The 12,884-nt window shown below is 31.8% G+C and overlaps 1 long non-coding RNA gene across 1 annotated transcript; it reads left to right on the top strand.

Annotated features, from left to right (window-relative positions):
* The first annotated feature begins 1,284 nt into the window (after positions 1 to 1,284).
* Positions 1,285 to 11,677, top strand: LOC106040960 (uncharacterized). Its single transcript, XR_001210163.3, has 3 exons — positions 1,285 to 1,878; positions 10,057 to 10,135; positions 11,265 to 11,677. It is a non-coding gene; the product is annotated as an uncharacterized lncRNA (long non-coding RNA).
* Positions 11,678 to 12,884: the final 1,207 nt, after the last annotated feature.

The following is a 12,884-nucleotide window of genomic DNA, read 5'->3' as shown; positions in this document are numbered from 1 at the left end:
CTAACAGGGAGAGTAAGTTTTACTTAATCCATTAAGCACATTTATGAACATGTTATCTTTTATGTACACTGTATGTATAACCTAAAGAGCTCAAATCAGACCTCCTAGGTTTAAACAATTCCTTAACGGATGTTGAGACATGTCTGTATGTTCTTCCTTTCCATTTTTCGTTGTTGTTGTTGCTGCTGCTGTTTGTTTGTTTGTTTTTAGGAGTTAGTGGCTTTGGATATTTGGAAACTACTTAAAATACTTACTAACATTCCCACTGTACCATGACTAGGTGATACAGTTAACGCTTATGTACCTGTTCCAGGTCAAAATGATGAGCAGTAATAAGGTGACACATTCTGATCAAGTTATTACATTTCTTAATAATTTAAAAATCACATTTGCTTGGTTTACATAACATAAAATTCTCAGTTGGTATCAGCTCACTTTTAAATTTGCTTTTGTTATTCAGAAATTCAACTGCTTTTTGATATCTTTTTTTGCTTACCTTCTACATTGGCATAGATTTTTTTGACATATCTCACATATTTTGATAAGATCATACTTTTATAAAGTCCCTTTAAAATGAAAAAATCCATTGCAATTTCACTGATTGGTAGCTACTCTCAAATCTTAGTACTGTTCAGAGCTTCTATTTTATCTCCATAGCAAAATATATGAAAGGTGCTTTTTATTCCTGTAATTCTGTTCTAATTAGTTTTTCTATCTCTCTGTTTAGCAAAACTTATGAAGAAATTACAGCTTTCTACCAAGATTTCTTTCAGCCTAGTAAAACAATTTAGTTAGGCAAATGGTAACTTCAAAGATAGCTATCTGATAATAATTTCAATTTTTTAATTTATTCCAAATGTTTCATATGCACTCTTCCTGGATGTTTTGTAACGAAGTTCTGGGATTTTTGAACACAATGATACTTCACTAATTTACTACTTAAAAGTTGTGGAGATATATTAGTTCATAAAACTAACCTTCCTTCTAGTCTCACATTGAAGGTACAATGAAAGACCATAAACCTGGTATGAAGATTATGAAAGCAAGAAAACAGAAAACATAAAATGCTAACAATTGCAAACTTAAATCTCTCCTACTGCCAAATTTTGAGATAGTAACTAAAAAAATAACTTTGTTAAATCAATTTCCTTCTCAATAAAAATAACTGTTTAATAGTTCTTGAGGTTTTGTTTGATTATTTTACATTATTCTGACTTCGTCTTCATTATAATTGTAACATTGTTTATGTTGAAAATAAATCAAGTTAAATATAATTATTTTAGGACAGCTTTGAAGCATTAAAGATACCCTTTAGTGTGTTTTGTACATTTCTATTGCAACATACATTTATGCTAACCTTATTTCAACAGCAAAACTTCTCTTTTAGGTGTAGAAGATGATATATGAGTGAATACAACAAAAAACTTTCAATAAGGGAAGCCATTTGGAATATTGGAGACCCAAAGCATGTCTTGCCCAATGGACTTTGCTTTTATTGAGGACAGTCATAAATAACTTTAAAATATTCGAGTGTGATAGGATAGAGCTGCAGATTAGGTCATTATGGAATTATAGTTCCCTTGCTTAATGATTTTACAAAATTGCTTGGCAATCCAACAAAGAGAAGGAGCACAACGTGGTGAATGCAGGCTAATTAAACCAATAATTGCTTCTTGTTGTGCTCCCAGATAATGTGCCCCTGATAATTTTAAATGAAGTCTTGAAGCTGGCTTCTTGAATGAAATGCTGTGCTAGTTAAAGCTTCACTAACTTTCCGTGTGCTTAGAAGCTGGCCTACTTCTCAAGGTCCCTTGCATTGCTCAGACAAATATTGCCGTGGCATATGAAGAGTACAAGAATAGCTTTCCTGTATGTAAGGTAATGGGGCCCTGAATTTCTGTGTTTTCCCTCTTTGCATCTAGTGTGACTAGATGGTCTGATTTCCCTGAACAATTCTGAAATTAGAGGCTGCAAATTAAGCCTTTGGTGTTCAAAGTTCTACTTCCTTTCTTTTTTAAGACTTAAGAGAAGATGCAAACTTCTATACACCTCATGAATGTTAGTGTAAATCCAGAGTAACTCCATCGAGGTTTATGAGGGCTTTTTGACTCATATCTATGTCAAATGCAAGTATGTGAGTGTTGACTGGCAGCTATGTTTAGAACTTGGGAAACATTTCATTAAGTCCCCAAGAATTTCAAGGTGATCTTCAAAGTGATCTGAGGAATAATTTGGAAACTTTTACTGTTGAATTTAGAGGAAGAGTCTTCATCAGTTAATCAGGTGAAAGGAATTCTTCTGACAAATTCTACTTAGAAATTCTGCTACAGTTATATATGCTTATCCTTCCTTCAGTGTTACCTTTGAAAATATATGCAGGTTGTTTGTATTCATTAAACAATATACAATTTATGTCACACAGACAGAAAACCTGTTTTCCAAAAGTTATAATTTTGTTAAATTGTAGAAGTGAAACGTCCACTCCTTTATCTCAATACTACTTAGTGTTCTTATATAATCTTGGGTAAATATGTATATATATAGATATTATATATATATTATTGGTGCTTAAGGATTTTTGCTGAAATATTTCTCTAATGTTTCTGGATTTTTTTCTTCTGATATTTGTTTTGTGTTGTTATCTGAGTAAAATGTCACAGATGAAAGAACAGGTTTTCAAAAGCATCACTGAACCATTATCTTCAGGGCCTTCAAAATTACACAAAATATCCAGTATTAATTTAGGGACTGTGAATTGATTCTAAGTATAAGAGGAAATGTGACGTATTAGACCAGTTTGAAATGTACAAAGTGTGTTTTGGGGCATATAACTGCATTTTAAATATTACATAAAATTGTTTATTTAGGAAACTGAATTTACAAAATAAAAACATGAATGCATTTTTCAAAGCTTATTTCCTAGTACTGAGAATGTATTTAGCATAAATAGTGACAGAGTTGCCAGTTATTACTGGTACTTACCATATCACAAAATGCACATATGATGTGTCCTCTGCAATCTGCTGTAATATCCTTGAAACAAAAATTAGAGTCTGTCAGATCACATGAGCTAAGACTCCCATTGGTATTCACAAAAGAGTAGAAGTCAAATCTGGCAGCAGACCTTGCTAGTAGTTACTTTCCTATTAAATGTTCATGACTGAAATCCATAACTACTCAGCCTACAAAATGCATCCCAGAATTTGTAGTCTTGTAAATTGATAAGTACATGCTTAGGAATTGTGAAACTTTTTTTTTTTTTTTTTAATGAAAGATTGGTCCAATATATTTAGTTGGCAGCAACTGGGCAATGACAAGCAATATTGCTAGTGAAGATTTTATTTCTATTTGCTCTGTGTCTTGTTAAGCTTTACTGATATAAAACCATCTGTTTAAAAAGCTGTAAAGAATAGACTGCCAACACACATAAAAGCAAAACACAACAAAATGTGCTTACTATCTACTGGCTAATAGATCAATTCAATGTAAACTATCTGTATAGTGACAAACGTTAGCTTTTAGTATTTATGATTGATAATATTTGTCTTTTTTTTAACTGAATAATTATTTGCACTCTGTTAATATCCACTTATCTCCTATTGTCTTGAAATAGCTCTAACTATGACAAACAAGTATATTTTTTAGTTTTGTCTTTCCTATACATGCCCTAAATATAATGCAAGCCAGAAATAAAGTAATAATTCAATTGTTGTAAGTGATAATACAATTCTTATCTCAGAGACAAGCTGCAAAAATTATAAAATGTTAGCAATTTGTCAATGACAGTATTTTCCAATGTATATATTTCCACCCTATATAATTAAAGGAGGCATCATTGGCAAGATGAATGAGATTTTCAGAAGATATATGCATCACTTTATGTGAATACTTTATTCAAATTTTTCATTGAAAATCGAAAAACTATTGGAATTGGCCATAAATTTTTTCATAGGACACATGTTTCCAAAAAAGGAAAAATGGATAAACAAGTGTTGTGTTATAGTTGCAAGATCTTATTGACAAATGCGTTTTAATAATGCGGTATTTATATAAAGCTGCTATAGAATTGTACATAGTAGTTAACTTTTCCTATGCACTTTCCACATGAAAAAATGATTTATTAATCAACTAAATTATTTTTTCGTTATTTAAACGATTGTTAAAAACAATAAAAATCCCAATCCAGAAAAATTACACATCTAGATTTAATTCTCTTCATTTCAAGGTCACCAACATGCTGTTAGTTAAAAAAAGCCAACATACAACTAAAAGTGGAAATAAAAGAAGTGGTAAAGTAAGAGTACAGACATCATTGCACAAATCAGCATCAGAAATGCAGAAAAATCATTGTCAAACCTAGGTCTTATGAAATGGGAGATTTGGAGTTTGATATTTGTGATTTAAAAAGTCTAAAGTTAAGAAAATATATCCAATAAAGTATGTATCTTCAATGCATCTGTAAGGTAGAATATAAGAGCAAAAATAATGTAAAACAATGGCAAGAAATGAAAATATACATGAACACAGCTTTGAGATAAAATTATTAGAATATTGTATCTACTTGTGTCCATATGTCATGAAACAACAGAGATTTTCAGAAGAAAATAGTGACATGAATAATTCAGTCTGGGAAATATGTTTTGTAGTAAGATGATTGATCTATTTCATTTTTCTAAGAAAAAATGAAGTGACTTGACAGCCTTATAACTAACTTCCAGAGACTCCTGACAGTATCTTTCTTATTATTCAAATAGAAGGGACAGGATGAGATTGTGAGCCAGACTAAAAATAAAGTGACAAAAGTTCAGGTAATTAAGCATTAAACATTTGGACATTTTTTTTTATAGGTAACAGGATTTGAAGATTTGTATGTCTCTTTATAGATACAGACCTTAATCATGTTTAATTTTAACTTTGAAGGCTATGGATTTTAAACAGATATTCTTAGAATGTTTTACAGTGGATTTAATATCTTTAGACCACAACTTAGTGATTTTTACTCTTACATAGTATTTTGCACTTAGATATATTTTTTATTTTATTTTTATTTTTTAAATACACCCTTAAGATCACAAACACTTGCTTTTCAGCAAGGCTTTAATATTTACTTGTATTTATTTTTAAGGGCTAAGGAACAGATGGTTAGACTTAAAGCACCAGTCCTCTGGGTATTTTAAGTAGGCAAAGACAGGAGAAGAAATGAAAAGGAGAAGAGCAGAACAGATGTTGTGAAGCTGCTGATGATGGTGAGATATAGGAGGATAAGCAGATGTTTCCAGTCTTCACCAATCAGTTTTGCACAGGTGTTGACCACTTGTGCAAGATTATACTATGGCACTTCTTTCTCTGAACATGGATGAAATATTTGTCTAGGCTTTGAATGTAAATTGAAAGGAAATAAGTTAACTGGCTCTTTTTCATTCATTCTTGAAAAACATTAAACATACATTAAAAAGACTATCACTTTTAGTACCAAATATTTTTTATACATCAGATATTTATAAACAAAACTTCTTTTGCACAGTTCTTTAGAAGTTGTTAAAATTGTCAGTAACACTTTAGACTTTCAAGAGTATTTTTAACCATATCATATTTCATAAGTAGCATATAATAGCAAATATTTGTGACATTTTTGACATAGTAGATGAGTGAGAGTATTTGGTAGACTGACAGCTAACATAACTTCATATTGGATCCTATGAATTCAAACTTAGGATTGTATGGTGTTTATTTTTTTTCTTCTTCTTCTCTCATGACTGCCCATGATTATTTATTTTATTATTTTTTTTAATTCTGCAAATGCTTGTCTTGGTTTTCTTAGCCATCCTTATTTTGGAACAGTGGGACCTTCCACTGTCCCCTTATATGCTTTGCCTCCCACTGTTATTTCTGCACAATTTCTTTTGAATATGAAAAGCTAGTGCAATTTTTTACTGCAAAAAAACACAACTTTATTTTTCACATTACTGAAGTAATTTAAATAACTTAGTAAAGTAAGTTATATTCAGTGGACTTTTCAGTGTGGGCACAGTCTCATGTTATTGCAGCTACACAGCTTGAGGATGCCAAATGAACGAGTTCTCTCTAAAAGGTGGCTAAAGCTATCTTATAACAGAATGGACAATGTTTCAGATTTTACCTCATGAAATAGTACCTAAAGGTTAGGTTTCTCAGTATCCAGTGTTAAATTGCGTAAGTTCCTCGTGTGGTTCCAATCTTTTCCATGAATTACCTCTCAAAGCAATGCTTCATCTATGTGTATGTAGCTGAGAATTTTAGAAAGTCTTCTTTGAGTAGTTAGTAATGTTTGCTAGGGCAGTGATTAGGTTTGCATTAGTCATAATTTCAATGAGAATATCCTTCCTAGAATCTTGAACTGTCATGTACCAAAGCATTGTACAAATATAAAGGAAAGAATATATTGTACAGCTGACTCTTCTCTCTTCCGCTCTCTCTTCTCATCTCTCCTTTTCTTATTTTCCCCATGAGATCTCATTCTTTCAAGTTTCTTTCGTACTATAAAAGCAGAGGGTAGGCAGAGTGCAAGGATTTTTTTTTTTTCTTTTAGTGGTGTCAGTAATAATATGCCTGTTCTTGGAATCAAAGAATTTTTTTAGTTACTCTTGCTTCACCTCCTGGTAAATGATGCTGTAGGCTCATGTCTATGTCTAACTGTCTTGGTTTCAAAGTCAGGCTGTTTCCTAAGAGCATACTGCTTTTGAAAATAGAAAGTGGTTTTATGACATGAAGTGGAGAGGAAATATCAGATATCTTCATGATTTTACTCTTTTTTACCAAAGTATTGACCTGAATTCATATCTTTTAACTTAACAACATTGCTGACTGATGTAGAATCTCAGTTCTTGAATCACACAGATCTAATGGTGTTATTATTTAACTCATTTGCCAAGATTAAACTGACCTCTAACTTCATACACAGTTTGGTATATATAGAAAAAATTGATATTAGCAAAAATATTTTACTGTGCTCATATTCCTCATAATTCTAAGAATGGAGCTAGACTGGATTTACAGTCTTTGGAAACTGTGAAAACATGATGGCATTCTACACATAAAGAGATTTTGAGATAATACAGAATACAGGTAAATACATAAATAGGAAAATTTCTTAACTTTGAATAAAACTGTGTTCTGGTAGTGACAGGTTATCTTCTATTAAAATATCAATATGCAACACGAAAGACTGCAAATATCAGACAAAATAACTTCAGCAACTTCATTTCTCTCTTATCTCTAAGACGCATGAGGTACTAATGTTTATTTTCTTTCTGAAATCCAAGGAAGTTACAGATCATCCTGTTACAGAGTTATACGGTCTGTATCAAATATTTGGAAATGATTTATGGTCTATTTAATTCATAGAATCTCCTTCTGCAGGGAGTGAGATAAAAGAAAAGGAACTATGTGAGGAAAGGGGGAATCACTCACTACCTTTCTTATGAGACTATCATTGTTTCTATTTAAATATTAAAACAAAAACAACACAAAATGATACTTGAGATTAGATAGGTTGGTTTGGGGAGAGGCACAAGAGTAAGATAATATAAACTGTCAACAAAGTTTAATAAATAACAGAATTAAAGCCATACTTTGCATCAAGACTAGAAGTCAAATTGATTCCCAGCTTTTTAAGAATTGATAAAGTTTTATTAACTTATCTCTTTTTGTTTTTTTTTTTTGGGGGGGGTGGTGGGGAGTATCTTCCTACTTTTTGCTTGTGAATCAAATTGAAAGGCTAACATCAAATTAGAACTAGAACAAGTATTCTCATGACATTTTTGACCTATAAGATATCATAAAGCATTTGGGAATTCAGAAGGAAAAGTTTTTGCTAGTTTTATCTCCAGGAATTGTTCAGTAATGCTTCCTTTGATCTAAGATTCATCAAAGATCACCTATTTTATTTTATTTTTTTTAAACTTTTATTGCAATACTAACTACAATAGCAGTAAGTGTAACAGGGAAATGTATCGCTTTCAATGGTTCTTTCAACAGCACCATTTGACATAAAGAATGTATCAAACTGGCATAATAACTACCAGTTTAATATTCTTTAAAGTAAAAAGATATGCAAGGAATCATTAGTTATTATGCATGCATCCATCCATATAGCCTGCCTACATCCAGATTTGCAATCTGCTTGTTTCTCATGTATTTTCTTCTAAAAATCAGACAAATAGAAGTTATTTTTTAAAAGCAGGTAAACCACAGGTGGAGTGGATAGATTTCTTAAATTTTTATGCCTAAGAATTAATGTGACTAGGAATTTGCTGGATTTTCATTATTCCAGATAGCAGAATCACTTCTGATGCCTCTGTGAAATGGTAATTTACAGAAGTACAAATTTTACCAGCCTAAGGCAGCTGTGTTCTCACTTGTTTATGATTCATTAATATTTTCTCCATTGCATATTGTAAATAAATTCTGAACAACCTAACCTTTCTGTGCAATATGTTTTTTTCAAAGTGCTGAAGAACTGCAGTTTATTTTATGCAGCTCTTTGAATGACTGAACAATGATTTTTCTTGGTGTTACTTTTTTGCTAGGAAACCTTTAGGTCAGAGCTGAGCATGATCCATTCAGTTACATCCTCTTCTGACCCTCAATGTCAAATTTAGGACACATTCTAATGCTTTATTATGAAGTCATACACTATGTATATAAAACAAAAACATAATAACTTTTTATAAGCCCTCTTAACTGCTGTCAAACATGAACTCTGACTTCTGGACATTCATGTTCCGTATATCCACAATTAAAGCAACTACTGTTGTTATTTTTTTCTGTATTTGAATTCATCAGCACTCAAGATCTCAGGTCATTCCTTTCTGTTCTGGCAACAATCTAAACAATAGATGCTTTTGAGGAACATTATCATCCTGCTTTAATTAGTAACATTTTCAATGGTAAATTTACAATTAGCTCTGCCAATGTTACAAAGGATCTCAGAAAATACTCTTAAGTGTCTCCAATTTTTATGAGAGAATCTTTGCAGTATACTTACTAGGTTATTGTGCAGACTTCCTTTACCTCACATAACTCAAATCTAAAAAAAATACGTTCTAGGGAATGTTTTGCTGATGGTTATGAAATCAATACAAAAAATGCATAGATTTATTGTTGATAGATGTTTATTGGTTTTCTTTAATGTTTGGACTTTGAGATGTCATGGAAAATATTATCCACTAAGAGGTACTCTAATATAAATGAATAAGAACAGCACGCAAATATTCAACATATGAAAATCGTTATACTTTTATTTAAGGAGGACAAGGTAGTAATGTAGGAAATAGAGGTTCTTCCAAAAGGAGTCTGTGGATAGAGATGCTGTCTTGGGAGTGGTGATAGCAACTTGAAGACAAAAACCCTCCAAAGCACAGTAAATGGAAATGTTTATAACCTTCTGAGATACATTTTTGTATGATTCCATGAAGATGAGGTGTGGTACACATACATAGATTTAGGGAAATATAAAGTGGATCTTTAATAGTACATTTAATAGTACAATAAAAATAACAACACAGCAGTTACCATTAGTTCAAAAGACCTTTTCCTGTATTTTTCTCAATGTCTTTAAATGATATTTTTTTGTCTTCTGATTTGATGACTTTATGTAGTTTGGGTTATGGTTCACTTAAGTCTGACATATGTTACCCTGGAGATCTGTCTTTCATTTGATTGATGGTTGTAATCTTGTAATAGCTACAAATTTGCTACCACTTTTGAAGTTTCTTTAAGTCCCTATACAGTTTAACAATATTTTTTGATTATTTCTGATAAGTAATTTTTAATTCTTATCCCTATGATTACACTGTTAGTGAGCACACTAAAACATTTTTCATAACTTGTTTTGACATTCGTATCTGTAAGTTGTCTGATATTGTGTGTGTGTATGTATACATATATATATACATATTCCCCCTGCAGGAAACTTTGAAAAATCTTTCATACCTATTCATTCCATAATATTTGTCTTTCTATGTGTTTCCTTGTTGCTAATATCGACTTTTTATTCACTGATGTTCTTATGCTCAGTTTGCAGTCTTTTATGATCAATATAATTTCATCAGTCATCTCTAACAAGTTCTGGTTAACCAAACTCTTACTGGAACAGGTAAGGCAGAAACTTATTCACTGATGCTGTATACATTATCTGCTTTCTTCTTACCTCCTCATTAAATAAACGTATCCAAACATATCTGTTAGGATAGTAGGTAGGTAGTTAGGATAGTAGGTAGAGGAAAAAATAACAGCAAACCCTGCTAACTTGTTTATTACATGTCTAATATACATGACCTGTGAAAGATTTTACTATATAGTATTGCATATATCTTTACACTTTCCAAAGGAGTAAATATTGTATAACTTGACACAACTGCTTTCAGAAACTTTTCTTTTTCTTAATCCTACAAACATTGTCTTCAAATGTGTAGTATGAACCCTGTGAACTCAATTTCCAATGATTATTATTTTTTTAAACAATATCAATATGAAGGTCTCAGGACAGGAAAAAGAAAAGGGATTGTTACTATAGTTGTAGTAGAGTATTAGTAGTAGTTTTATCATGGAATTTTGTTTATTTCTTTGTTGGTTGATTGGTGTACTTGAGAATTTCTTCAGGTACTTACGAGTGGAATAACTCCATGCATCCGTACAGTCTGAACTACCTGAGTAATATTGCTGAAAAGGATCGGGAGGATCCTTTAGATGGATACCTAGATGGATATGAGTTAATGAGATCTCATAATAATTAGGCAAACTGGGCTACCTAATTCGTGGCCAGGAGATAAACATCAATTATCTCCCCTTGCTGCTCAGCATTGTGCTAAGGCTGGACCTGAAACACAGGTGCTCAGTTCAGGAAGGACATCAAGAATTTGGGTAGGATCCACTAGAAAGCTAAAACTCCTATGAAGGAAGAGACAGCAAGGGGAAACTTAGCAGCACGCAGAAGCTCCTGGAAGGGCACTTATGGGGTGGTGAGAATCAAACTGCCTGGTACCTGCAGGTGGTGTAAAACAGTGAACTTTAAGGAATTAAAGAAAAACAGCTATTGACTTGTAGAATGTTAAAATAGCAGAATATTTTTCATGATTATATTTGAGTCTAAAAATAAATAAAATTTGTCCATGAACTTTTAATATTCTAGAATGTAATGCCATAAAAAAATCCAAAGCTTTTTATTCTTGCAAGAAACTGGTCTACAATTCTGACAGCTCAATTTCTTTTCCCTTTCTGCACAGTAAAATCTTGTGCCAAAACCATTACGTTCTTTGGAGAAAGACAAGCATATACTTAGCTTTGTACTTATACAATAAATAAAAGTAAGTAGAAAATAGTTCTATTTTTTATTATTATTTTCAGGTTTTATAACTTGTTTAACCACTGCTTATGTAGACTATTATTTTTTAAAAACCTTGTGTGTCATGTTTAGGAGAAATACTATTGAAAATGATACAGTGTGTTTACCTCTGTGCTTACCTCCTTTTAACTCTCCTGCCCCCTTAGGAAAAAGAAACAAACAAACAAACAAAAACACTTCTGAGTATTTATGGTGTTTTTTTTTTTTTCCCCTAGTATCACTTTCAAAACTGATGTTTCATCAAATGACTTTTTGGTGTACAAGGTACTGATATTGTTTTGTCTGTAGGGACATGAAAAGGTGGATGACTCAACATTTAAAAAAGATAAACTTTCATGCTCAGTCAAATTTTACAAGTGCGATATTTGAAAATTATTCAAATTACTTTCCACCTTTCTGATCCATTTTTCTCCTCAAATGGCCAATTATAATTTATTATTATTATTGAGCTGTAAATGCAACCCTTATAATCCATTTCTCTTTCTGGTTTGCAGAAGCTGAGAAGCCATAAATCTGACATATTTGCTCACAGTTGCTGTGTCAGCTCTGTTACACTGATGTCATAAATAGATTTAATTAGCAGAAGTCAAAGATAGTGCAAAGAAGGAAAGTTTCCTCTTGATTTATAGTTAGAAGGAAAAGAATATAATCGACATAGAAAATAAGAAAAAACATCGTGATAAAATAATCCCATGTGGGATAGCAAATCTGTGCTATAGTCCTGTACTGTACTTTGTATATGAGCACAGAGAAAAGGATAGAATAGTAATTTTCTTTCCTGATGCTATTGTTGAAGACTTCAGCTTCTGTTGTATCAGATCCTATTATGTGACTAAATATTTATTTCAAATAGAAAAAGTGGAAATCAAACAAACAAAAACATTTAAGATGAATCCTAGAACAGCTTATGAACTCCAGATTCACTTGATATTCATGCTTTCCTATGCAACCTCATTGCCAGGTAACAAAAGTTCAGGCAACGTCAACTTAGTTGGAACTTCAGTCTTTGGAAAAATAGACAATCTCACAATCAGGTCAATAGCGTTTCTCCAGAGACCACCAGCATTCATGCACTTTTCTTATTTCTTGCTTGATTCCTTTGCTGAGGAAAGCTCTTCCTTGAAAAAAATAACTTTTTTTTTTTTTTAAATCTACAAATAGGTGTTTTAAGGTCTCTCAGTTTTAATACAGTTATATTACATTCTCATATTTTATAAGGTCTTATATCTTACACTAAGTCACATAACTATTTCTCACTAAGCTGATATAGTTTTGCAAGTATTTGCAAACTACTTGCACTATATCCCTATACTGTGATGATTTTGTTCTTCATTTTACATTGAAGTTGTTCTGTTGCCCTCAGCTATTCTTTTGAACTTTATTTATATTTCAGTTGGCTTAGGTGTCTTAGCAATCGTGATCTTAATGCAGTGGTTGTGATCAGAACCTGTGATAGAATATGTGTACATCTTTTCAATTTCTACTTGGACTAAAATCTTCC

Source organism: Anser cygnoides, chromosome 4, assembly GCF_040182565.1.
Source record: "Anser cygnoides isolate HZ-2024a breed goose chromosome 4, Taihu_goose_T2T_genome, whole genome shotgun sequence".
Classification (NCBI taxonomy): domain Eukaryota; kingdom Metazoa; phylum Chordata; class Aves; order Anseriformes; family Anatidae; genus Anser; species Anser cygnoides.
Note: the sequence above shows the minus strand (reverse complement) of the source record. Positions and strands in the feature narration are given on the sequence as shown.